We start from the raw sequence: 26,590 nt of genomic DNA on the forward strand, positions 1-26,590 counted from the left end.
AAGCACCAAAAACCCACCATTACCATTTTTACAATCCTTGTCAGAAACAGGGCATCAACTCTGCTATGTAAGGCACCTCGACCTTACAACAGCATTAAGTGTCTCTCCACAGTACTATGTGACAGTGACAGTGACACACATTATCTGTTGTGTGAGACCTCTACCTCTCCACAGCACTAAGTGACAGTGACACACATTATCTGTTGTGTGAGACCTCTACCTCTCCATAGCGCTAAGTGACAGTGACACACATTATCTGTTGTGTGAGACCTCTACGTCTCCACAGCACTAAGTGACAGTGACACACATTATCTGTTGTGCGAGACCTCTACCTCTCCATAGCGCTAAGTGACAGTGACACACATTATCTGTTGTGTGAGACCTCTACCTCTCCACAGCACTAAGTGACAGTGACACACATTATCTGTTGTGTGAGACCTCTACCTCTCCACAGCACTAAGTGACAGTGACACACATTATCTGTTGTGTGAGACCTCTACCTCTTCACAGCACTAAGTGACAGTGACACACATTATCTGTTGTGTGAGACCTCTACCTCTCCACAGCGCTAAGTGACAGTGACAGTGACACACATTATCTGTTGTGTGAGACCTCTACCTCTCCACAGCGCTAAGTGACAGTGACACACATTATCAGCTGTTGTGTGAGACCTCTACGTCTCCACAGCACTAAGTGACAGTGACACACATTATCTGATGTGTGAGACCTCTACGTCTCCACAGCGCTAAGTGACAGCGACACACATTATCTGTTGTGTGAGACCTCTACGTCTCCACAGCGCTAAGTGACAGCGACACACATTATCTGTTGTGTGAGACCTCTACCTCTCCACAGCGCTAAGTGACAGTGACAGTGACACACATTATCTGTTGTGTGAGACCTCTACCTCTCCACAGCGCTAAGTGACAGTGACACACATTATCTGTTGTGTGAGACCTCTACCTCTCCACAGCGCTAAGTGACAGTGACACACATTATCAGCTGTTGTGTGAGACCTCTACCTCTCCACAGCGCTAAGTGACAGTGACACACATTATCAGCTGTTGTGTGAGACCTCTACGTCTCCACAGCACTAAGTGACAGTGACACACATTATCTGATGTGTGAGACCTCTACGTCTCCACAGCGCTAAGTGACAGCGACACACATTATCTGTTGTGTGAGACCTCTACGTCTCCACAGCACTAAGTGACAGTGACACACATTATCTGTTGTGTGAGACCTCTACCTCTCCACAGCGCTAAGTGACAGTGACAGTGACACACATTATCTGTTGTGTGAGACCTCTACCTCTCCACAGCGCTAAGTGACAGTGACACACATTATCTGTTGTGTGAGACCTCTACCTCTCCACAGCGCTAAGTGACAGTGACACACATTATCTGTTGTGTGAGACCTCATCGTCTCCACAGCGCTAAGTGACAGCGACACACATTATCTGTTGTGTGAGACCTCTACCTCTCCATAGCACTAAGTGACAGTGACACACATTCCCTATAGTGTGAAACCGCTTCATCTCTGAACTCCCAAAAGTCATGGGTCTTGAAAAGAATACTCTGGGTTCAAGTTACCCCTGCAGCTGATAAACTAATAACAGTTGTCATGCATGTAGTTTTTATGATGGCACTTCAACAGAACTGGGATATGTTCAACTGCTTTTAAAGCTGTCACAGGCAGTCATTAAAGATTACTTTCTAGACATCTTTTATTACCCAGAAATAACATAAACACATTTTTACAATAAACCCATCCTCTGTAACAAGAAAGAATGTCAGAAAAGAGGCATATTCCAGCAATATGCCATCCCCATGCAGGATCACACCGATGCATCGCCATATAAAGGAGATGTACACATTCAAGGTATGTATCAAGAATGTCTTACAATTCACTCCAAGACACATCAAAAAGGCAAATGTTTCATGTCTCTCATTCAGACTAACAAAGTCCCCAAAATACATACAACTGTATATCGCTGTGTACAAGGCAAGTTTTTCGTACCTAGAATTAGGGGGGTTTCAAAGAGGGTCGCCCTATACACAGGATAGAAGTGTTTTGATGTTTTCTTCCCCAAAGACAAAGATAACACCATAACACTGGAAATACCATGTCAACAATCCGTACTGAAGTATGCAAATTAATCCTGTAATTAAACTGTCCCGTTATAAAAAGTCTTTATTGTATATCTGGACTTATGTTTGTGACCTGTTTTATTAATTTTATTCAAAATTTCTTTCAATATTGCTTACATTCATTTTGGCGAAAATTGTGTAAAGTGACGGTAGATCGCACAACTAAAACGTTATTTACAGCAACCACTAATGGCGCCTTGAAACAAATTTTAGTGGAAAGAGAATGGATATATATGTCATAAATGAAAATACTTTGACTTGTTAAAAGTCATATTTGTTGTAGTTTGACTATTATATGTCAACATAAAGTTTTAGCGAGTGCGTGAGCATTGACAGTCATACGTAAAAAATATCCAGCAAAAGCGCCAAAGTGTTACGCTTAGGGATTAATTTATTTCAAATATATATTGTAAATCTGCAACTAAAATATCATGATGTTGGAACATATTATTCCTGTTAAAATAATTGTTTAAGATACAATTATTCCGATCACACAAAGTGACACACTTGATGACAGTATGATGATTCTGGACACAGGATGAAGATATATCAGTACACTGTATAAATAAGAAGAAGAAAGAAGAAGAAGAAGAAGAAGAAGAAGAAGAAGAAGAAGAAGAAGAAGAAGAAGAAGAAGAAGAAGCAGTGCATTTATAATGCGCCAGATTCCATTCACCAAGTGGATGCTCATAGCGCTACACTATTATTACCCCTGTCAATGGATCAGTGAGCACTCGATTTTCATTCTCAGCTCCCTGGGAAGTATACAATCCAAGCTGCCTGTGAGGCAATAGAAGGCTAACAGCCATATTACCATTGCATCCTACCGGGTACCCACTCACTGCTGGGTGAACAGAGGCACATTTCGAACAAAGTCGCTTGCTTAATGAGACGCCACATGTGGTACATGTGCTTCAGTGAGGGGCAGGACCGAAGCTCTAGAAACTCTCAGGAGTCAAGCTGCTGAACATGGTCACCCATCCAACTACTCTCAAGACTTCACCTGATTTGTGATCTGAGCGCTGTGCACAGGGCCTTGGTATGACAGTATTCTGGACACATGAAGATATATCAGTACACAGGATGAAGATATATCAGTACACGGGATGACGGTTTTCTGGACACATGTTGAAAGTTCAGGACATATTCTATAGAGAGAACTTGGGAGACATGATGACACATATATTCTGGACACATGACAGTATTCTGGACACATGATAGTATTCTGGACATATCATGACAGTATTCTGGACATATCATGACAGTATTCTGGTCATATCTTGACATTCAGAGGATCATTATAATTGTATCTGGGATACATGAGGAAGGTAATCTGGATTGGGGACATAATCTGAGTGCAACAAAGTTAGCTAGGACCACAGGAACCCGTTTTTATCCAAGGTCACATTTCTCAAGCCTAACTTTGATCTACTACTGATGAAATATAAACATGTCCAGAAACAGCCACCTTTCAAGCGAGAGATCTCAATTCATCTTCCTGTCCTGGATAAGCCTGTTTGTGCATCCAGTTTCAGGAAAACAGGGAGTCACAGAAAGTGCAAACGTATTCTCAATCAAAACCTAAAATATCAAATTTATCCAAATAAAATACAACATTGATATGCAAGTTCTCAATCCTGCCCTTTCCCTCAGAAAGCGTGCGAGTCACTCACACATTCCTGTTACCCCTGTAAAGTTTATACATACAAATTACAACCTGAAATTGAGTGGAGCACTAACTGCCCTGTCCCCCATCTGTGGTGCAGTGTGAGGACGATGCACTACCCTAACAGAGTAGTGGACCGATTCCATTGGGATTTCACAATAATCAACAGTTTGAATGTGTCCAATCAATATTTATTTCATTATAGCGGTTAATAACATTTTTAATATATATATGTTGGAAATCTTTGATTTACATTTAGAGGTTGTTAGAACTGGAATGCACAAAACTAATTATTCACCTGATGGAAAAGATTGATTTGCAGAAGGTGACATTTCCTTAACACCTTAGAGAAAAAGTGACGGGCAAAACCTAAAATTGCCTGGACCTCAAACCAGTTCCCTGTAAGTAACAAAAAGCCCAAATTCCAAAAGTGAACTACAGTAAACTATGTTTATAACAAACACACTTTTAACGAACTATTTTGGGGTCCCGTCTATTTGCGGTTTATATGATGTATATATGCATATAACAAATTTAATTACTGGTTCCTTCGAGTTTGTCATAACCATAGTTTACTACTGTACTTTATCAGCAAGAGGCACATACTCTGCACAAGGTGCGGTAAAAAATATCTTTAAAAATTACCTCCATTGTCATGATTTTCACATGATGTCCAACTTTGTTGAGTTACACTCCAGTAAGGAAATTTGTACAGACAGATTTAGGACAGACAACCGAACATGTTGATACCAACATGTATTTTATGACAGAAGGCTAAAATCCTGTTAGTTAAACACTGACTGCATTGAAAGACTCAATAAAACCCCAATTATTTGTCTTCAAAACTCCAAAACCTGATTCTGATGAAAACATGTCTTTCCCCGAGTTCTGCAGATGAAAGACATAGGAATTGAAGGTAACATGAAATGTTTCAACTGTTTCCCTCACAACAAACTATGACCATGAGTTGTGTTCTCCCATCTAATGTACCATCTGAGAAGTTCACCTCATGTCAAACAGCAGATGGGCACAACGTTCACCTCACACGCCAGGTGCTTTCAAGCATCTCAGTACCAGAGTCTTATGCATAACAGTATTTGTAGACATTTCCACATTAAAAAATGCAATGGAATAATACCAGATTAACTTAAGGGAAAGACAAATATACCAGATTAAGTTGAAGGGGAAAATATTCACAATTTAGCTTTTGGATATTAGGAAAAGTGACCATCTATAAGTAATGCAAGGCAATCAGAGTCAATTATTGGAAAAAGTAAATGGCAACAGACAACATCTGTAGGGAACCTAAGAATGCTTTGAAAATTTAGCTCGCCTATTCAAACAACAGGAAGTAACACATCATCTGTTATCTTCAGTTTTTCAGCACTTACTCAAGACTACCCTTAATGACCTTATGAGGAATTGAGCTTAAACTCTCAAACTCTCCATAAAACTATCAAAAAAATGGTTACATCATCTTTTGGCAGAACAAATGTAATCTGTCTCATAGTCCCTGATCCATATTACTTTCCCTTCCGCCCAGACCTTTCTGAATGCAAAAGCACTAAATGAAGCAAGTCTAGATTTTCCTCAGGCTCATCTCACTGGGGCTCCTTTTCAATTTAAATGGAGTTATTTGTTTCTATCAAAACTACATATTTTCAGATGTACAGCCCAAAGGGAGCAGTAAATATAACTTTGGGAAGAGAATGTTTTCTCAAATCTACCTAATCAAACTAAGATCATCTTGTTGGCCATCTTGGTGACAATCAGAAAAGTACAAGTACCCAATGCTTTTGATAGAGTTAGAGAACACGTCAGGCGCTGAGTGCCTCTAGATTTTCAACTTTCTTGGACAGCCTAACTCTATTGTTTCCTAGTAACGGTAATGTATATGTTGGATAAAAAGTTGCATATTGTGCTGAATCAGCGGGTGAGCTTCAGTACCTTTTGAGTATTCTTTATACTCAGCATTGATATCTAAACAAAGCTTACATTGTTGCAAGGACTATAATGGATTTATCAGAGACAAAAAAGTTTTCCCTAACACATGGAAATGTCAAGAATGTTTTGACTTGTTTGTTTTTTTAAAACCATTGAGAATTGAGTCACACTGACCATGGCTAAAGCACCAGCCCAATTCCCTGTAGGTCAGTGGAGCGCACACAACAATAGCAGCATTCCAGCTGCAACCCTATAGTGTTGATATCCTACATCTAGCTCAACACAAATGCCAGGGCACCTTGTTGAACATTGTCTTGAGTCCTAGTCTCCACAATCTGCTGTTTAGATGCAGAGATTATGGGTGCTATCCAGCTAATGTGACAGAATGCATTACAGACCTGACTATCTCTCTCTGCCATGTTGCTGGATCATTAACCAGCCGAGCTCTGAACCACAGTTGACTTGGATTTCATCAAATCTAATAACATGATTCAAGAAAATCAATTTACATTTCAAGCTGAAAGTTGAAGGATTTTTCATGAATTACAATCCTGAAGGAATTCAGAGGTCTGGCAGCAACAACTTCATCTCATTCATGTCCAAAATAATCAAGAAATGTAACTTGCAAGGAGCCATTTGTTCCACATTATCAAGATGAAACTGAGGGTCTCTTCATGAGGAGAAGCAGGACTCAGCTGAACAGGAAAATAGCACTTCAGTTGGCTGTCATGGAGCTTGTCGAGAACATATTTCACTGTAGCAGGTGAAAGACCAAACAAGGGAAAATATGATCCTTCCAAAGATTACAGAGGCACTGAAAATGGTATTGGAATGGTGCTGGAATGGTATTTCTTCTGTATCCAAATATATCTTGATACAGAAACACTGACAGCCAAACTCATGGTATCAGTTTAGTGTTGAGCATACACTGAATTACCAGCACTCCTCATTAAACGTTAAACGTTTCCTATTGAGAACTCCGCCCGGAGAGCGGAAGGTCCGGGGTTCGATCCCTGGCCGCATCATACCAAAAGACGTTTAAAGATGGTACTTGTTGTTACCCTGTCTGGCGCTCAGCATTAAGGGGCTAAAACAAGGACTGGTCGGCTCAGAGTCGGTATACTGTGTCTGAGTGGGGTATTCATGTTAAACTGCGGCATGGTATCTCAGTGAGCTAGCACTATAAATCAGCATCAGTCCGGTCTAGTACAAGCAGCCACAGACACACACGTGCATGCACGTCGCTATATAAGTGCAATAATCTTGGACGCGATGTTAAACCCAATTTCACCTCCCCACCTATTGAGAACATTGGGAGTGCTTCACACAATCCCTTACATCCCTACTTTGAGACTGGATCAAGGCTCTCTGTGCACTGTGCACCTGCTTTACGATACATAGGGAAGGATTTTCTTCATGACCCATTCCAACAAATCCTTTTTGGGCTGATAACTTTGTTGTTTTTTGTAAGACAGTGGTCTGTAAATAATCCAGTCTGGGCCAGACAATCCAGTGGTTGACATCATGATCATTGATCCACACAATTGGGACCCAATGATATACATCAACCAAGTCAGAGAACCTGACCACCCCATCCCTTTGTCGCCTCTTACGACAAGCATAGTCACCTTTTACGGACAGCATGGGTTGCTGAAGACCTATTCTACCCCGGATCTTCAGTGGTAAATAACTTTATGTACCTTTTGGTTAACATGTTTAATGTCAGGTATAACTGCACAGCGTGAGGAAATAAATAGGGTGTTTTGTTATTTGATTTTCATTCTCATGTAGCACCCAACCAAAAATGGCTCACTGGAACTCACCCAAGTTATTATTTAAGTTATTAAATATAATTTTGAACCAAAATGGTTGTACAATAGTGAAGATAAATAAGAAAATGAAGCAAACAGATGTTTCTATACGATAGACATCGTAACAGCATGTTCAGGAATTATACACTGATGAATGTAGATGGCCAAAAAAACAATTAGTCATGACTGCATGGAACCCGTGGTATCACAGTGGTACATGAATCCCAAATGTTGATGTTGTGCCAACTATCACTACACACTGACAAAATATAGCATGTGCTATTGGGCATACCACATGCAGGGTTGACATGGGGCCACAGCACTGTAGCTCACCTGGATATGAGATCACCAGTTTAAAATGTCAACAGAGACAGCGCCTTAACAAAAGTTGCTGTCAACAGTGATATTCAAATATCTTCTGCAAAAATATTTAACACACACTAAAACACTCCTCTATGTCATCATTAGGAGAACATCATGCCAAAGTACAGCTTCCTCATTCTAGCAATCTCTTCAGAGAAGATGTTTACGAATTCAAAAATTAATTTTGAGAGAATATAAAAGCAAGGTCAAAAGAAGGTCAACATTTAAAGTATTGCAAGAATGGAAAATACCAAATGTCACTTCATTTTGACCAGAAATTGCTCAAAAATGGGCAGCAAACAGGCTTCTCTGGTGGACATATTGAAAATCGGAATCATACATCTTAAAATCATACACATTGGAGTGATATCATTGGTGGAAACAAGCATGTGAGTGAGTGAGTAAGTGAGGTTTTATGTGCTTTTAGCAATATTCCAGCAATATCACGGTGGGGGACACCAGAAATGGGCTTAACACATTGTACCCAAGTCGGGAATCAAACCCAGGTCTTTGTTGGACGAGCGAACGCTTTAACCAATAGGCTACCAAACTGCCCCAACAAGAATGTGGATGTATGGGTTCATTGGTCCTGTGGTTTCAGAGAGAAGGAGATGATTACGACAGATGAGGGACAAACAGGCGACAACACAAGCTCCCTTGACATTCAATTAGATGAGCTAACAATTTAAGATGTCCGTTTGCCAGTTGTTACAAATTTCCCATTTTGAACAAAATTTCTTATAGCCAGGATTTAGAACACAACGTTTCAGCTCAATTCAACAAATAGCTCTGGAGAAGTAATGCCACTTGAATGTTATGGACCTCAGTGCAAACACTGAGGGTAGTCAGACAAGTAAAACTCAAAATTACTGCTGGACAAAAATAATGTTTACGTAACACAGCAACTCTCCGTCTATTTGCATCTCGGTCATGTTCACTCTTCAGTGCTAAAGTTAATCTTGTTTTAAAAATCTTACAAGTGTAAGTGACAGGATGACATATTAATGTCTGTGTAGAGAAACATGCATTCATGCTCTACCATTGTCGACAGCTGGGCCCCATTCCACAAAGCCAACTTTGCAGTAAGATTGTAGTAAGTGTATGTTAAAGTATGGGAGTTACGATCATCTGAGCAATGTTTGAAATTAGGACCTCTCCTAAGTTAGATAACTCTAACTGGAAGCTTAGTTCTGTTTTCAATCAAGACAAAGCACGTGCAAAATGTATTAATTAGAAGTTAATGCTGCTTTCTTATTTATTACATCGAAATTTTAATAAGAAATTTTATCAACAAGCCAGATAGTCAGGAAGAATGTGCATGTGATCACAAACAAAAAATCTGCATTGAGAAACCTTAAAATGATCAATTCATTAAAGGTTTTCGGAGTACATCACACGCACACCTAGACTTACATTAAGTCATTTAATGAATGTCTTCTAGTACAGCTAGCTCTAACACCTCAGACCTTCTGTAGCTCACCTTCCAGCTAGGTAAGGAAAGTAAGAGAAAAATGTCAGTAAGAGAAAAAATGTCGGTAAGAGCAAGACGTCACATTCCTTTCATTAAACTCCTCAATGGATCTGTTTAGTAGAAAGTAGTTCAGGATATAGGATTATATGTTCTTATAGCCTTGGATTAGATTTGCTGCCAAATGTGACTGACAGGGAGACCGGTAGCTTCACAAACTGTTCACATCCCACAGAAGCCATTTCTCATTTCCTTTAATTAACCTTAATTACATCATTCAATTTCAAAATGAAATTAAGACCAGCTGTCTTGTACTTATCAATTTTAAACCCTCATTTCACATTGAAAACTGCTAAAAGGAATGACCATTCCAGTGCTATTTCTTACATCAAAATATTCTTGTGCACTAAAAAATAATTCTGTCATGTTTTAAGTCTGCTACAAGTCATTATATAAAATTTGACTTATCAGTTGTATAAAATATATCAAAGCACAGGCCTTGCAATGGTGCGATATTTTTGGACAACACTCAAAGCCCACATGACAATGGCTGTCCTAGTATATAGATGCTGAAGAAAACCAGTAAATCATATCAAAGGATAGAAGAAAATTGAGAGTTTCTTTGATAAGAAAATTGACCAGGCCTCTCCTTACACCAACTAGGTGGAATTAAAGGAAATCCTCTCATTTCAGGGTCTTTGAAACATCTTTTAGACAGATGCAAGATCAGACAGACAAATGAATACAGACTCCACAAACAAATAATTCTGTCAGCAATAATCATACCATAAATTTAAGAAAATGTATATTTATAACAATTTGCACTAAGAATATGCACTGGATGTGTTGCAAGTAGATGCCGTTGCAAGAAGATGCAGTTGAAAATGTTTCTCTTGAAGAAGCTGTGAACAACCTTTGGGTAATCAAAGCTGCAGTTATACAGACCTCAAATTGATTGTAGCACTATGTGGATCATTAAAATCTCATTTAAAGGGCCATTTGTGCCGAATGTTGGCTTTATTTTCATCAGCTTCCCAAATCCGTGAAAAGAACAATTTTCTCCTTGAAGACGTCCGCCCAAACCAACTTGACTGCACACAATACCCAAGTAGGGAATAACCGTCATGTGGATGGACATTCAAGAATGTTTACACTCATAAAATGTGCAGTATTCAGTGTGAAAGACTACCGCGTGGGGCGGGAACACGATGAGCTTGAAGGCAAATGAATTGGTGAATATTATAATTGCACTAACTCATTGGGCAAACTCAGAAGAGGTCCAAGTTTCATTGCATTCAAGAAATACTTTTCAGTTTTTAAGCGGCTGACTATGCTACACCTATACAATACAAAAGCTACACCATGGCAGGGGACTTCAGAGGTGGAAAGAAACTGTGACAAAACCTTGTTAAATATTTTGTCTATTCGCCTGCCATACAGACCCTTAAAAACAAACATATCCAATACAGCCATTGCAAGTCTATAATAGTTGGCAAATCTAGATTACTGCCATACAGACCCTCAAAAACAAACATATCCAATACAGCCATTGCAAGTCTATAACAGTTGGCAAGTCTAGATTACTGCCTTACAGACCCTCAAAAACAAACATATCCAATACAGCCATTGCAAGTCTATAATAGTTGGCAAGTCTAGATTACTGCCATACAGACCCTTAAAAACAAACATATCCAATACAGCCATTGCAAGTCTATAATAGTTGGCAAGTCTAGATTACTGCCTTACAGACCCTTAAAAACAAACATATCCAATACAGCCATTGCAAGTCTATAATAGTTGGCAAGTCTAGATTACTGCCATACAGACCCTTAAAACCAAACATATCCAATACAGCCATTGCAAGTCTATAATAGTTGGCAAGTCTTGATTACTGTCATACAGACCCTGAAACCAATTATATCCAATATAATACAGCCCATGCAAGTTTATGATAGTTGGCAAGTCTAGATCACTGCAGTTTCAAAGCAATTTCTGAAAATGAAGAGAGTCTTTGGGCACCTTTTAAATATAGTTTGTGAAGATAATTCATCATGATTTTTTTCTGATAAATATTTTCATGTCAGAGACGAGATTTTAGTCTATCTGTCTGTGTTTGTAGCTGTTTATTGCTGGATGATATATGTATATATGTATTGTAGCGCTATGAAATGTAACCTCTACATGTCTGTATTTGGGGCCACTGGCCTGTATACAGAATACATTGTCTTGTCTTGTCTATTGCATATTGATTTCTGCCAAGTTTTCATTCAACACAATTTGCATGTTATAAGTCCTTACCATGCAACAGACTGACTTAGCAAAGCTGAAAGTTTGTTTCCCTTTCTACAGCTGTTATTAGCCATGAGCAGTCTGAGATGAGGTGTCTGGGCAGTAGGGCTGGGGCGGGTAACTCGGGTACCTGGATCGGGTGGGCACTGAGTAGGACCCGGGTACCCACAGGACTACCCGGACCTGTGGTTAGTCATGTGATATATAGTTTAATGACAAAAATTATCTAGAACTCTATGGTTACACTACAAGTCATGAATGTTCGCATTTCTTTCTGACAATGCAACCATTCCTTCCGACTTTTCATAAGGTTGAATGGTTGAATAAAGATATAATTTAAGTCAACTTCAGTGTATGCATGACCAGATCGTTTAATACATGTATCTAAATACGTTTTGCAAGTGCTGTGGTAAAAACATTTTCCCAATTGGACATTTTGTATCTCTTGAGACCTACAGTGGGTACCCGGGTAGTAAATTTGAACTCGTCCAAGCCCTACTGGGCAGGTTTACAGAATTACCCCTTACATGCATGGAACCGGACGGGGAGACAAGTCCTAGGCTATTTGGTGTTAATAGTCATGCCAGCCATCATATAAACCCATGGGGGGTTAATGTCCAAGTGTTAAATTCTTCTTCTATAGTGAGTAAGTACTGTTTACACAGCTTTCATCAATATTCCAGAAGTTTCCAGCCATATATAAAGGGGGACACCAAGAATGGACTTCCAACATGGTGACCATGTGGAGAGTTGAACCAATGTCCTACATGTGACCAGCAAATATACAAATCACCAATATAGTCCACAACCTCGGCAGCTGCTGAAATCTCTTGATTGATCAAATATACTAATCAGAGTAGTCATGTTATGACAGATTAACTAAACTTGGAAAAAAATGGACGTTCTTTAATTTCTTATAAATTGTTATTGTCTGTGACTCCATGGCCATATAAAACACTAGACTATCAATAATTTCACTTGGGGTAAAAACAAAATCAACCTGATTGTTAACTCCTCAAGAAAGTGTGCCAGATTGTTGAATAGACACATGGACATGGCCTTTCTGCTACCCTTGGTGGAAGCCCATTTTATGTAACAGGTACATCTTTTTATAAACAATAAAAGAAAAAAAGAAGAAGACATTTGGACATCCACTCGGAGAGTTGGATTTCAGCCCACTTTAGCAACATCACAGCCATAATCATTGCCAGGGAACAGAAGGAATGGGCTTCACACTACAAGATGTTCACCTACTGACCAGACGTACTGGAAAGCATTTTGGACAATGAATGTCTTGCCAAGAAATCTGCATTTGGGGTTGATGAAGGCGTCATCGACACGACTCTCTCAATGTGTAAAATGCCCACACAGTCCCCTCATAGGGTTCTCCAGTGACCTCATGCTCCCTGATGGGGCACTGGGTTAGTTTGTCCTGGAAGCACAAAGGGGAACTCCTAAATATGATATTAACCAAATAAACTACTGGCGAGAAAAGCAATAAATAGGTCTGGCAACTGGAGAACTCAGTCAGGCCTAGCATTCAGGGGTACTTTATGAAGAAGAAACCCTATGAGGCAATGGGTGCTCACAGTGCCCATGTCAGACATGACGGATCATAGGTGTGTTCACAATCAGCCCTCAGTGACACAGGTGTAACATACACTCTACCTGACTACCTATACCCACAGTACAGAGGCCATACCTGATGTGAGAGGAGTTAGATGCAGGTATGATAAGTGTCATACCTGACTACACATACCTGGTGTGTTGGCAGTTTGATGCAGGTGTGATAAGTGTCCTACCTGGCTACACATACCTGGTGTGTTGGGAGTTACATGCAGGTGTAACACGTGTCCTACCTGCCTACACATACCTGGTGTGTTGGGAGTTACATGCAGGTGTAACAAGTGTCCTACTTGGCTACACATACCTGGTTTGTTACATGCAGGTGTAACAAGTGTCCAGCCTGGCTACACATACCTGGTGTGTTGGGAGTTACATACAGGTGTAACAAGTGTCCAGCCTGGCTACACATACCTGGTGTGTTACATGCAGGTGTAACAAGTGTCCAGCCTGGCTACACATACCTGGTGTGTTGGGAGTTACATGCAGGTGTAACAAGTGTCCAGCCTGGCTACACATACCTGGTGTGTTGGGAGTTACATACAGGTGTAACAAGTGTCCTACCTGCCTACACATACCTGGTGTGTTACATGCAGGTGTAACAAGTGTCCTACCTGGCTACACATACCTGGTGTGTTGGGAGTTACATGCAGGTGTAACAAGTGTCCTACCTGGCTACACATACCTGGTGTGTTGGGAGTTACATGCAGGTGTAACAAGTGTCCAGCCTGCCTACACATACCTGGTGTGTTGGGAGTTACATGCAGGTGTAACAAGTGTCCAGCCTGCCTACACATACCTGGTGTGTTGGGAGTTACATGCAGGTGTAACAAGTGTCCTACCTGCCTACACATACCTGGTGTGTTACATGCAGGTGTAACAAGTGTCCAGCCTGGCTACACATACCTGGTGTGTTGGGAGTTACATGCAGGTGTAACAAGTGTCCAGCCTGGCTACACATACCTGGTGTGTTGGGAGTTACATACAGGTGTAACAAGTGTCCTACCTGCCTACACATACCTGGTGTGTTACATGCAGGTGTAACAAGTGTCCTACCTGGCTACACATACCTGGTGTGTTGGGAGTTATATGCAGGTGTAACAAGTGTCCAGCCTGGCTACACATACCTGGTGTGTTGGGAGTTACATGCAGGTGTAACAAGTGTCCTACCTGGCTACACATACCTGGTGTGTTACATGCAGGTGTAATAAGTGTCCTAGCTGGCTACACATACCTGGTGTGTTGGGAGTTACATACAGGTGTAACAAGTGTCCTACCTGCCTACACATACCTGGTGTGTTACATGCAGGTGTAACAAGTGTCCTACCTGGCTACACATACCTGGTGTGTTGGGAGTTACATGCAGGTGTAACAAGTGTCCTACCTGGCTACACATACCTGGTGTGTTGGGAGTTACATACATGCATAATGGGAATCTTTCTCCTGGTGTAACATACAGAAGATATATTCATGTCAGATATGTACCATGTGAAAGTTCTGATATCATATATGAGACAATTTACATTAGAACTCAAATTACAAAAGAGGGTACTTTATCACATGATCATGAAATGATGGTGATCTTATTGAATGTTGCACCTTTTAAGATCTAAATTATATGTTTTTGTTTTTCGAGTTCAAGTTGTCCTCCTGCCAAAAGACCTTATATCACTCATCTACTTTTCTTGCCTTTCAGCTGTAACACATGTATACAAGTCTACCACCAACACGGGCCAACAAGTTGCTTTACGCCTCTTAACGCAGTTTTGTTCTTTCTCAGGTTCACAGGGCGAGTTCAACACATTCACACAACATCCTGACTTATCAGCAGAACATATCCATCTCCAACTGCGTACTACACGCCTTTGTCTGGCCTCCACAAACTGCATGCCCCCTTCCGGCCTTCCACTGCATGTGCAGAGCAGGTTGTCCCTATGCACAGCGCACTCATCGCCGAAAAGGGGGGTGAAACTGGAGATTGTGTGTGTCCCCCCATTGTGTACACTCTCTGATGGCTCCCACAGAACGGGGTGACCCAGTCTCTGGATACTTGGCGCAAGGCTGGTGCCACCAAGACCTCCCTCCACACAGATAGCAAATCATGTCGGTTATTGTTTGCCATGAAGGCTTGCAGTTTTAGTTCACAGGATGTCGGGAACAAAAATGATGAAAATATTGCTGAAGGGAGTCTGATTAGAACGACAGTGAAATTCTAATTGCTTTGTGTTTTTATTTGAAGCAAAAAGTCTGGGCATTGAATTTCACATTTCTCTGAGAGGGATGGAGAAGAACGCATGAACACCATGAAAACACACAGCTTGTAATGGAATATTGGACAAGCTGGGAACATAGCCGTGTATTCACACAAAAAGTGAGCATGTAGGATAATGTGCGAGAGTGAATGTCAGGTCTTATGGCTGAAGCACAGAAAGAATATGTAAAGTATAACAAATAAAATGTGGTTCAGATTAACCGACCAACTTCATTATAAGGCACCAACAGTTTGACCAAATACAGAATACATTTTCATTTTATATTTCATCTGCGTTTTCTTTGTAAATATTCATGAAAAGCATATAAAATATAATCCAATAATAGAATGTTGTATGTGATTATTATTGTTGCAACAGCAGAATAAGATATTAACTTCAATCGAATCAAAACCATGATGACAAAAAAAGCAGAATGTGACAAGATATTACATCCCAATTCAGACCAAAACCTGGACAAAATAACAGATTATGACAAGATATTACATCCCAATTCAGACCAAAACCAAGATGACAAATTAACAGATTATGACAAGATATTACATCCCAATTCAGACCAAAACCAAGATGACAAAATAACAGATTATGACAAGATATCACATCCCAATTCAGACCAAAAACAAGATGACAAAATAACACAATATGTGACAAGATATTACATCAGCCCAAAACCAGGACATAATATCACAAAATATCAACTCTATACCAGACAAAAAGCAGGAAAAGCCAACAACAGAGCATGAAAGGACATCCTCGGTACACAATGTTTGTAGCAACTCCAGTAGCAACTTCTCATTCATCCTGCATGTTCTCTTCAAAAGCTAAGACAAAAGAACGTAACTCAATCAGCAAACTGCTGCATCAGTAAAATTCTTCCCAGCTGAGTGTAATTATACTGGAGAATCACACTTAAAAGACAGCTGGTCACAAGCCTGCTGTAACTTCAAGTCACAAGAAGGTCAAAGTTCGGACAAGGTGCCGACTTAGCAGCTCCTCAGTATAAGGTCAGCGAGGGTCAGCGCCTGTTGACAGGCTGGTGACATACTCCAAGCCCACATTAGATGGCTGCGATCCCCTGTCCAGCTATAGGAACCTGCTACACAGGCAGGCAAACACACCCCAGTCAGCAAGGCATGACATGGGCTCACGAGCCCTGATAGACACAATAGCTGCAATACTGACGGGGACAAGTATATTCACATTGCGGTTTTCAAGCGCTAACATATATTGAAAGTGTGTTTGAAGATTGGAGTGTGCAAACACTGCCGCATGCGTTGTATTGTAACTGTAAACACAGTCATGGGTGACCTTCAACCTGGATAATATTGGGCATTCATATCTCATCTATATATTCATAGGTAGCTTTAAGCACTAGACCCTTTCAATGATTTTCACAAGTGGTTGTATATTAACTACCAACAACGTCATATTCAAGAAAAACAGACTTTGTTGTTTGCATATGTTCCAGAAGAAGATATGCCAGTAAATAAAACAAAGAGTGCCATGGCTCTGTATCTCAACTAGATATGTAGTCAACAGTAGGCAATGTTAAGACAAACACTCATAAAAACTTGGGGTCCGCATGGCTATTCATATATCTTATGAGGAATAAAAACTAACTGCCATGAACTAAAATCGTATGATTTGAACAAAATATGATGTCATCATAAGGAGAAACATGCTGAAAATTTGATTCCTTACTCTGCCAATGAAGGAGACAAAGAGGTTTAAAGAGCCAATATGTCTTCGAGAAAATTAAAGTGCATGGTCAAACAAACTGATATGTCACAAAAACGGTCATATATGTTGAACTACTAACTACACATGTACCAAATTTCATTACATTTTGAACAGAAATGGCCAAGTAATTGCCAAAAGAAGTTTCAGCTGTCAGTATGCCCAAAGTACAAAGGTCAAATTTTGGTAAAAAAATAAAATATCTCAAAATATGGAACGTATATGAAGACCCCCACTATTAACTACACCATGTGCACATGTACTAATTTCATTCCATTTTGTATAAAAATGGCTGCACAATGGCCATTAATAGTTTTTTTGAACATGATTAAAGTAGTAGTGATATTGAAAATGAGGATGTTTATAGTGCAAACAAATACATTTTGAGTGAATTTAGGAGCATGACGAAAGATAAAAAGGGCAATCTAAAAATATTCGTAAAAAATTAAATATTTATTTTGCCCATATTAACAACACATAAACCAAATTTGATTCCATTTCAATAAACAACAAGTGGTTTCTGTGGAGATGTTCACAACGAACAACAGACAATGGACACATAACCAATTAATTATTCTATTTTATTAGATATGTTAAAATAATATTTTCTCATTCTCAAAAGACCTGTGACTACAAACTTCCTGTATTTCAATGAAAGACTGGTACCATCATTACAAGCAATAGATTGTTATAGTTGGTTAATTAAAACTATTGTTTTAAATAAAAATATTTATACTATAGACCCGACCAAATAAATCTGATAACTGACACATTGACTTGGTGAAGAGGACACCAGGCAAAACTGCCTAGGTTAATTTGAAATAAATTTCCAAAGACACCTTTGAAATAACTTTGGACAAAATCACTTCCAAAAATATTCAAGGTCTAATTAACAAACAGAAGCATGAGTGACATAGACAAATGCACCTCTTGTCCTGTGTCCATATACACATACCTACCTACAACTAGCAGGTGAGTTCACCAATACCTGTCATCTTTAGCGATGTTAGAAAAAGCTGCAAGTTGCAGGAGATGAGCATTACTCCGGTCTTTGGTTGCCAAGCATGACATGATTCACTGAACAAACGAAACTTGGGGAATAGAGCTAACGTAACAATTACACACCTGCCAAAAAAATGTCTTCCAGTGTCAACAGAGGGGAACCCCCTGTCCCGGGGACATTGACTGCCACTGACTAACGGAGACTTTACAGTGTGTACCCTTTCCCTACAAACCAACACTGCTGTCTGCCAGGAGGGGCACCCGTCTCGAGGCCCTGTCTAGGAGCTCCTATACCTCCTCTCGTAGTTCGCATCTTCAACATAAATTCACATATATTTCTGAAGCATATGCTCTGTGATGTACCGCTAAGTGCTTGTATCTGCAGTGGGAGTGATGCTTCAGTGTTCACTTCCCCTCTGGGACAACCCCAACAGGTCCTGCTTCAGCTTGTCATTGTGACACACCACTGTGTCTGGTTTGGGCAGGACAGATGCACTTGCAGTTTACTTGTGACAGTCTGCAGATGTACCATCTCACTCATGTCACCAAACTCATAGCAGGGACACATGCCCGACATCATCACAGACACATGCACGACACCTGGTGCCATCATACACAAATGTCTGACAATGGGTGTCATCAGAGGCCCATGCTCAACACCTGGTGCCATCATAGACACATGACTGACGCCTGGTGCCATCATAGACACATGCCCGGCACCTGGTGCCATCATAGACACATGTAAGACACCAGGTGCTCTCATAGACAAATGTCTGACAATGGGTGCCATCAGAGGCCCATGCCCTACACCTGGTGCCATCAGAGGCCCATGTCCAACACATGGTGCCATCATAGACACATGACTGACACCTGGTGCCATCATAGACACATGCCCAACACCTGGTGCCATCATAGACACATGCCCAACACCTGGTGCCATCATAGACACATGACTGACACCTGGTGCCATCATAGACACATGCCCAACACCTGGTGCCATCATAGACACATGCCCAACACCTGGTGCCATCATAGACACATGACTGTTGCCTGGTGCCATCATAGACACATTCCTGACATCTGGTGCCATCATAGACACATGACTGATGCATGGTGCCATCATAGACAAATGTCTGACAATGGGTTCCATCAGAGGCCATGCCCAACACCTGGTGCCATCAGAGGCCCATGCCCAACACCTGGTGCCATCAGAGGCCCATGCCTGACGCTTGGTGCCATCATAGACACATGCCTGACAAGATGGGCCACCACAGACACATGCCCAACACCTGGTGCCATCATAGACACATGACTGACACCTGGTGCCATCATAGACACATGCCTGACAAGAGGTGCCATATGGACTGACCATTTGATATTCTAGCATGTCCACTGAACAATTTATTTTTTAAATGGTACATTTTTTCTTTCATAGCATTTTCAGTAATAGGTTGTTTTAAAAATGTCATTGTAGTCCTATGTGGGAGACACCTTGTGTGACAAACATTGACATGTACATCCTAAGATGCCGCTGAATGATCCAGCTATCATGTCAATTTCCCATCCATGTTGTAAAAGAGGACTAAACTTAACTCTGGGGGCTTTAACAATGTCTCACATACAGCATGGATCATTGCTCATGCAGTTATCAACTACTCAGTATACACAGGATTCACCTTTCTGTGTTATACATAACAATATATGCCATTGAGAGACACACTGTAAGACATATTCACAACATAGTATCTTGTGTGCACAAAACTCCATCAAGAATGTCCCACTCACAGCCACAATGTCTAACACCTAGTCTACTTCATTACTTGTTGCAATTTCTCACATTTCGATTTATTTGTTTGTAGTTTACTGCTGCATGCGGCAATATTCCAGCTTTGATGGTGATCTGTAAATAATTGAGTCTGGACCAGACAATCCCCTGCTTGCTTGAATAAGATGACATGCATAACCCAAGTTAGCGAGCCTGACCACCCGACCCTGTTACTCGCCACTTAAGAATGGGTTGCTGAAGACCAAGTCTAACCCAGATCTTCATGGGTTCAAATTAGGGGATGAGTGAGCAACTCTTAAGCCTAGATAGTCACAATCCACCTTGCTTCTTTTTCAAGTATTTTATCAATGTTTGTACATAAAAGTTTTACAACATCACTACCCAGGCAGCCCCTGTCTAATCTTTGCAACATGTAGTCAGACAGTGTGTCATGTTTCCTAGATCCTACAGAAAAAAATCTAGGCCTGAAATTAAGGACTGTTTGGAGCTCCGTTTGGATTTAATTTATTTTTATTTTGTAGATATATATAGTTATAAGATAACTTTATTTCTGGAAATAAATGTCTGTCTATGTCTCGTGGTGTAGATATCCTTATTGGGTAAGGTAATATTTCTTTTGAATACACTGAAATGTAACTGAATTCTTTATTAGTGCAAAATTAGTCAATAGTCAATCCCAGGATGATTTGTTTGTTTGCGTTTTGTTTAATGTTGCACTCAGCAATAGTACACCTGTACGATAGCGGCCTGTAAATAACTGAGTCTGGACCAGACAAACCACTCTTTGATATTATGAGCAACGATCCACATCGTTGGGGTGACCCGGGAAGATCCAGGTTAGGATTGGTCTTCAGCAACCCATGCTTGTCGATAGAGGCGACCAACACGTTCTAGTGGTCAGGCTCGCTGACTTGATTGATGCATGTCATCGTATCCCAATTGAGCAGATCCATGCTCATGATATCAATCACTGGATCGTCTGGTCCAGACTTGACTATTTACAGACTGTTGTCATATAGCTGGAATATTGCTGAGTGCTGCATTAAACAACAAACAAACAAAACCAACAAATATTGTCTTGTGTGATGTCATTAGATACGCAGTGACAGTAACGAGAACACAATACTGTAAGCCTTGCTTTGGGATGAGTGCTCAATGTCAGTCACTGACAAGTGACCTATTGATGTATTGATGTATCGGTACAATCTATTGATGCTGTTTGGAACAACAACAAAATGTGCATACTGAAAGATAAAAAATTCACCTTTTAAACTACTGTGAAATATGCATCACAAGTTACACGCAACATGAAGACGTGGGTTAGAACAGGTCTTCAGCAAATCATGCTTCTCGTAAGAGGTGACTATGGTATCAAGATGTCAAATCACAAATCAAACAGAAAATACTCAGGAATTTTTTAATTGACATAACAATGAGCAAATGTACCACAGAACTACAAATCACAACAGTCCTGACATGACTCCTGACGTCTGTACAGAGCTCCAGATAAGCTGCGTATCTGCGTGAAATACGCATCAGAAATGCAGAAAGACGCAGTAAAAAAAAATCCAAGCGTATCAAATACGCAACGAACATTACAGATACACTACAAAAATAAAACTTGTGCGTATCCACAAAATATTGTGAAGTAACCCTGCCTATTCGATTAGCAAATCAGCAACTTATTTTGAAATTATAAACAGGCATTCCGTCGACCTTGCCAAACTCCACGATGACAGTTACATCATGATCATTTGCCATCACACTTTCTTGTGGAAGTATCGCGGTATTTTTTAGTCCTGCAAAGCTCTCGAACCCACACGGCACCAGTTTGCAGGGACTAGATGAATAGTGTTTAAATATTTAACTTAAATACCCACATGTGTAAAAACTAGTTGGTTAACAGAAATTTGAATACCCAGATAGAATTACTGATACCCACAGATTTTAAAATGCATGGGTAAAATACCCACAACACCAAAAGCTTATCTGGAGCTCTGCCGTATATAAATGTCATATCAGCTACCTCACCAAATTTTACAGGTTTTGGAGAGAGCTGTACACTGCTACAAATCAATTTGTTTGAAGTATTTTCCGGTTTGAGACAGTAATAGATGTTTTAATAACTTCCCTATTTCAGAAATGAGTAAATTACATTGAATTAGCTTCAATGAGGAGTTCAAACTGACAACAGACAGGAAGCACCTGCACGGAGGAGGGTCTGTCTAAAGGTTCAGGGAGACCCACAATTCAACTTGTCATTCCCTCTGGGCATGATCATGGATGCTGGCTCGAAACTAAAACACTGTTCAACAAATTAACTCCATGATATAAACTACAGGCGTGTGTCTGACCCAATACAGCTCGGCATCACACAGGTGACATTCATCAATGCCAGACAATAATTACATTAGCCAAATATTAAAGGTTTTATCTTTGGCGGTTTTATGTTTGGCATCAGTCTCATATTTTAGTTTGGCAAAGGTACGTGTCGTGTACAATGTTTTTAGGATAATTTGGACCCTACACAAACAGGAGCCCTAACACCATTGTTCCTCACAGAATGGCCAGGTTATGAAACATTCGGTATGACCATACCAAGTTTTATCCATACAGATATAAATCATTATTCAATACTGGTAAAGATAAAAACAGAATGGTTTGTCCTTTGGGTTTCAGGAAGTTTATGCAGTGGGCTTCAGCTTGTTTGGCAATAATTAAAATCTGGACCAGACAAACCAGTGCTTGATATCATGAGCAGCAATCCCTATCATCTGGCTACGATGACACGCAATCACATGCCTGGACGCCTGGATGCTGTTGTACAAAGAGTTCTTAGCGCTAAGGTGATTGTAACTCCTATACGTTAAAACAGACTAATGGCAGTCGTACGCTAAGGTTGTTTTGTACAATGATACCCTGGCATCCTAAGTGAGACGACAAACGCTCTGCTGGGGACCTGTTCTAACCTGGCTACCCACCGTTTGTCCTTGAACGTACTCACACAAAAGATATTAAGGCCCTTTATTAAATAATTCATTTTTCTAAACACATTCATCTTATCAGAAACTACTACAGTACATATGGTACCAGTTCAGACATTTTGGAAGTTGACCAGATGCTAAAACAAACTCCTATTTATAACTCAAATACTTTCACTCCCTTCCTATACTTCTTGCAATTGAACATGCAATTGTCCTTCATATTGTTCCAGTTATAAATGACTTCATTTGCACTGTTAAATGATTGTCTAACAAAGCTCCGTGTTCTCTGTGTTCCAACCAGTCAACCAGTCCTTGTTTAGCCAAGACCCAGGCAGGGCAACAACAAGTACCAGGCAGTCCAGGCAGATGCTCTATCCACAAGACCAAGGAGATAGTCACAACCTTTGAAAGGCAGGATGCTATTTCTAAACTTGAAATACCGTATTTGACGTAATAAGTGTCCAGGGCGCACTCAAAATTAGAAATAATGGGCTTTTATTATAATATTTTTTTGAGTTTGAGTTGAAAGATAAATTTCATGGTTTATGCTGACAGCCTGAAATGTTTATAAACGTTTTTCCAGAATTTAATTGCCCATAATTAAGGGTGCATATAACATATGAGGGCGTATTATACACGAATAAATAAGACTTGTGTACATTGATCAATCAGAAGGGGTGCTAATTGGGATTGTTCACGAGCCAATATATAAGCAATTATCGCTGTGGGCACTTATTAGAGCGGGGCACTTATTACATGAAATACGGCATACATCACTTCTTAATTTGGCTGACAAACTGGCTTCCTAAAACGAAATAAATTCATGGAAATCAAACCTTCTGCATGTCAAAAAATGGATAATATATTTTACAAAACTTTCGAGACCAGAAACATTTCTTTATAAAATCCATTTCAAAATAATTGGATGAGACCCTGGTACTTAAGAGTCTGGTAAAAGGGATAAAAGTCACATAACATTTCACACCCAGGACGGATCATTTTTATTCTCAAGAATTAATCAAGCTAGAAAAACATAATAAAATAGCCAATCACTGTACACATACAGCCATCCAAAGTTCAAACTAATATAAGGGTAACGCTATTTTTCAGGGCATTATCATTTGCAGAAGCCCGAGGTCTTCCATTAACTGCCCCGACGAAGGAGGGCAGTTGAAAAAACCGAGGGCTTCTGCAAATGATAATGCCCTGAAAAATAGCGTTACCGTTATTATAGCTAAAATGGATGGAATTTGTTATCAAATAAAAAGAAGCAACAATATCGGTTTTGAAACATTTTCTGCAATAAACACAAATGTCACTGACCCACTTTTACGAATATGGAAACGTCATAGAACAAACCAGATGACATCACTATTGAACGTGACGTCACATATCCCTACCCTATGACGTCACCTAACAACGGGCGTGATAATGGCCCGTCGTCAAGCAATATGAGGGCATTATCAAATTACAGTGGCCCGCTGATTTCTGATAACACGCGGGCGGTTTAATGATAATTCTATCCATTTTAGCTATAATATCAGTTATTTCTCTATAAAATGTGGCATTTTCAACTTCCATGAGAGCACTCCAGTTGCACCTGGAATGAACCATTTATTAACCACACTGACTGTTCCTTGTCATGTAATGCATGTACATACACTAAACCATTGACTGCGTTCAGGCGTGTGTTTTGGGTAGCTTTTTCCACCACCTTCAATCTTTCCCTTTCATTGCTTTTAATAGTCGTTGTCCATTTTTCCAGCTTCATAAAAGCATCCAATCCCCCAACTGATAATCACACTGTCAGCAGCCTCAGACGACTAATTGGCCTTGTTGGCCTTGTTGGCCTTGTTCATGTTTGACTTGCTACATACCTGGGTGTCCCTTCAACAATGATTGGGGGGGCCATGGGTGGCGCAGTCGTCTAAGGCACCGCAATTCGCTGTGCAGAGTTGCATCCCTTGGGCATGCCAGAAACCTATGATTGTGTGTTCGAATCCCGGTTCACCCCAATTGTTTCTAGGTTTGTCAGCACAATACCCGTGCTTGTGGGTTTCACCGAAGTGGTAAACGTCTGAGCCCTGCAACACTTCAGGCTTTCCTCCGACATTAAGCTGACACACCGCGACATAACTGGAATACTGTTAAAAGCGGCATTAAACCTCACTCACACTCAACAATGATAGGGCCAGTGGGGTAGCCTAATGGTTGAAGCATTCACTCGTCACGCTGAACCTGGCCCAGGTATGATTCCCGACATGGGTACAATGTGTGAAGCCTGTTTCTGGTGTCCCCCTGCCGTGATACTGCTGTGATACTGCTGTGATACTGCTGTGATACTACTGGAATATTGCTGGAATATTGCTAACTCACTCACTCAACAATGATGTGGAATACATATTTCATAACATACAAAATATCTCATTTTGAATGCACTTTCAGATAATAAAAAATACAAAGAACTCTATTATTAATATCTTATAAAACTGTATTCTATTACATCTGAAATCTAATAAACACTAAACAACCTAACCATTAAGCAGTTGGCGCATCACAAATTATTTAGTTTTATCCTTAATATATAAGTTGAAAAAATAATTATCAAATGTCCTTTTGTCCAAGGGAATGATGATTTAGGAAAGTAAAATATTAATAAAATTAAATAACTAGCATTTGTTAATATATCTAATAAATGTTGGCATTTCAAACTGTACACATTTTAAAAACATTTCAAAAACATTTTTACATTTGAAATATCAAAACATAAACCCTTTAACACATTTGTATGGTTGCTTGTGCTCTTTGTAAGTAAGGACACCACAGTATGGCTATTTAGAGGCAGAATATGTCTTATTCTGGTTCAGGGATTTACGATGCCTCTCTCTTGGGGAGGCCTGGTGAATCTGTCAGCCTTTTGGGTGTCCCCGCCCGATACTGTGGGTCCAATGACCTTTGTACTAACAACAAAAACAATATCAAGTATCTGTGAATCCTTACACCAACTATGAATGGGACTTTCTTTATTTGAAACAAAATTTAGTATCTGAATGAAGGAAATCGGATATGGACAGAAACTTTAAAGTGCATGCTACCCTGGCTACAAGGGGATTGGTTTCACAATTCGAGCAGACTTTGTTTTGAGCATCCCATGGAACTGGCTAGTCTGTCTTACAGACCCTGATACAAATATATATCAAATACAGCCCATGCAAGTGTATAATGTTTGGCAAGTCTAGATTACTTCAGTATAGGAAGAGAGTCACTGGGCTCCCTTTTATTATATTTTTATTAAGATAACTGAACAACTGTTTTTTCTGTACAATATGTTCATTTCAGAGACTAGATGTTAGTCTAGGAACTGGCATTCATTTTCATTTTTTTAATCATACAGGGTGCAATAGTTGATTTCAGGTAAAACTGGCAATCTCATAAAAATCAGATCTTAGTTCTCCTACCGCTAAACAATGATCTGAGGACATCCCATTACAGATCAT

At 40.0% G+C, this 26,590-nt stretch overlaps 1 protein-coding gene across 9 annotated transcripts in view; it reads right to left on the reverse strand.

Annotated features, from left to right (window-relative positions):
• LOC139463495 (putative extracellular sulfatase Sulf-1 homolog) overlaps nucleotides 1-26,590 on the reverse strand; it is a 104,589-nt gene that overhangs the window by 66,707 nt on the left and 11,292 nt on the right. For 2 of the 9 annotated variants that reach the window (XM_071245071.1, XM_071244921.1), the window contains exon 2: nucleotides 9,348-9,421. The exons of 6 other annotated variants lie outside the window; for them this stretch is intronic. The gene's annotated coding sequence lies outside the window, so the exon portion shown is untranslated. Of the gene's footprint in view, nucleotides 1-6,158; nucleotides 6,220-9,347; nucleotides 9,422-26,590 lie in introns of those variants that run through there. One more of the 9 variants, XM_071245244.1, reaches the window with a different exon arrangement.

This window comes from Haliotis cracherodii, unplaced genomic scaffold (genome assembly GCF_022045235.1).
Source record: "Haliotis cracherodii isolate W230 unplaced genomic scaffold, xgHalCrac1.p SCAF_1, whole genome shotgun sequence".
Classification (NCBI taxonomy): domain Eukaryota; kingdom Metazoa; phylum Mollusca; class Gastropoda; order Lepetellida; family Haliotidae; genus Haliotis; species Haliotis cracherodii.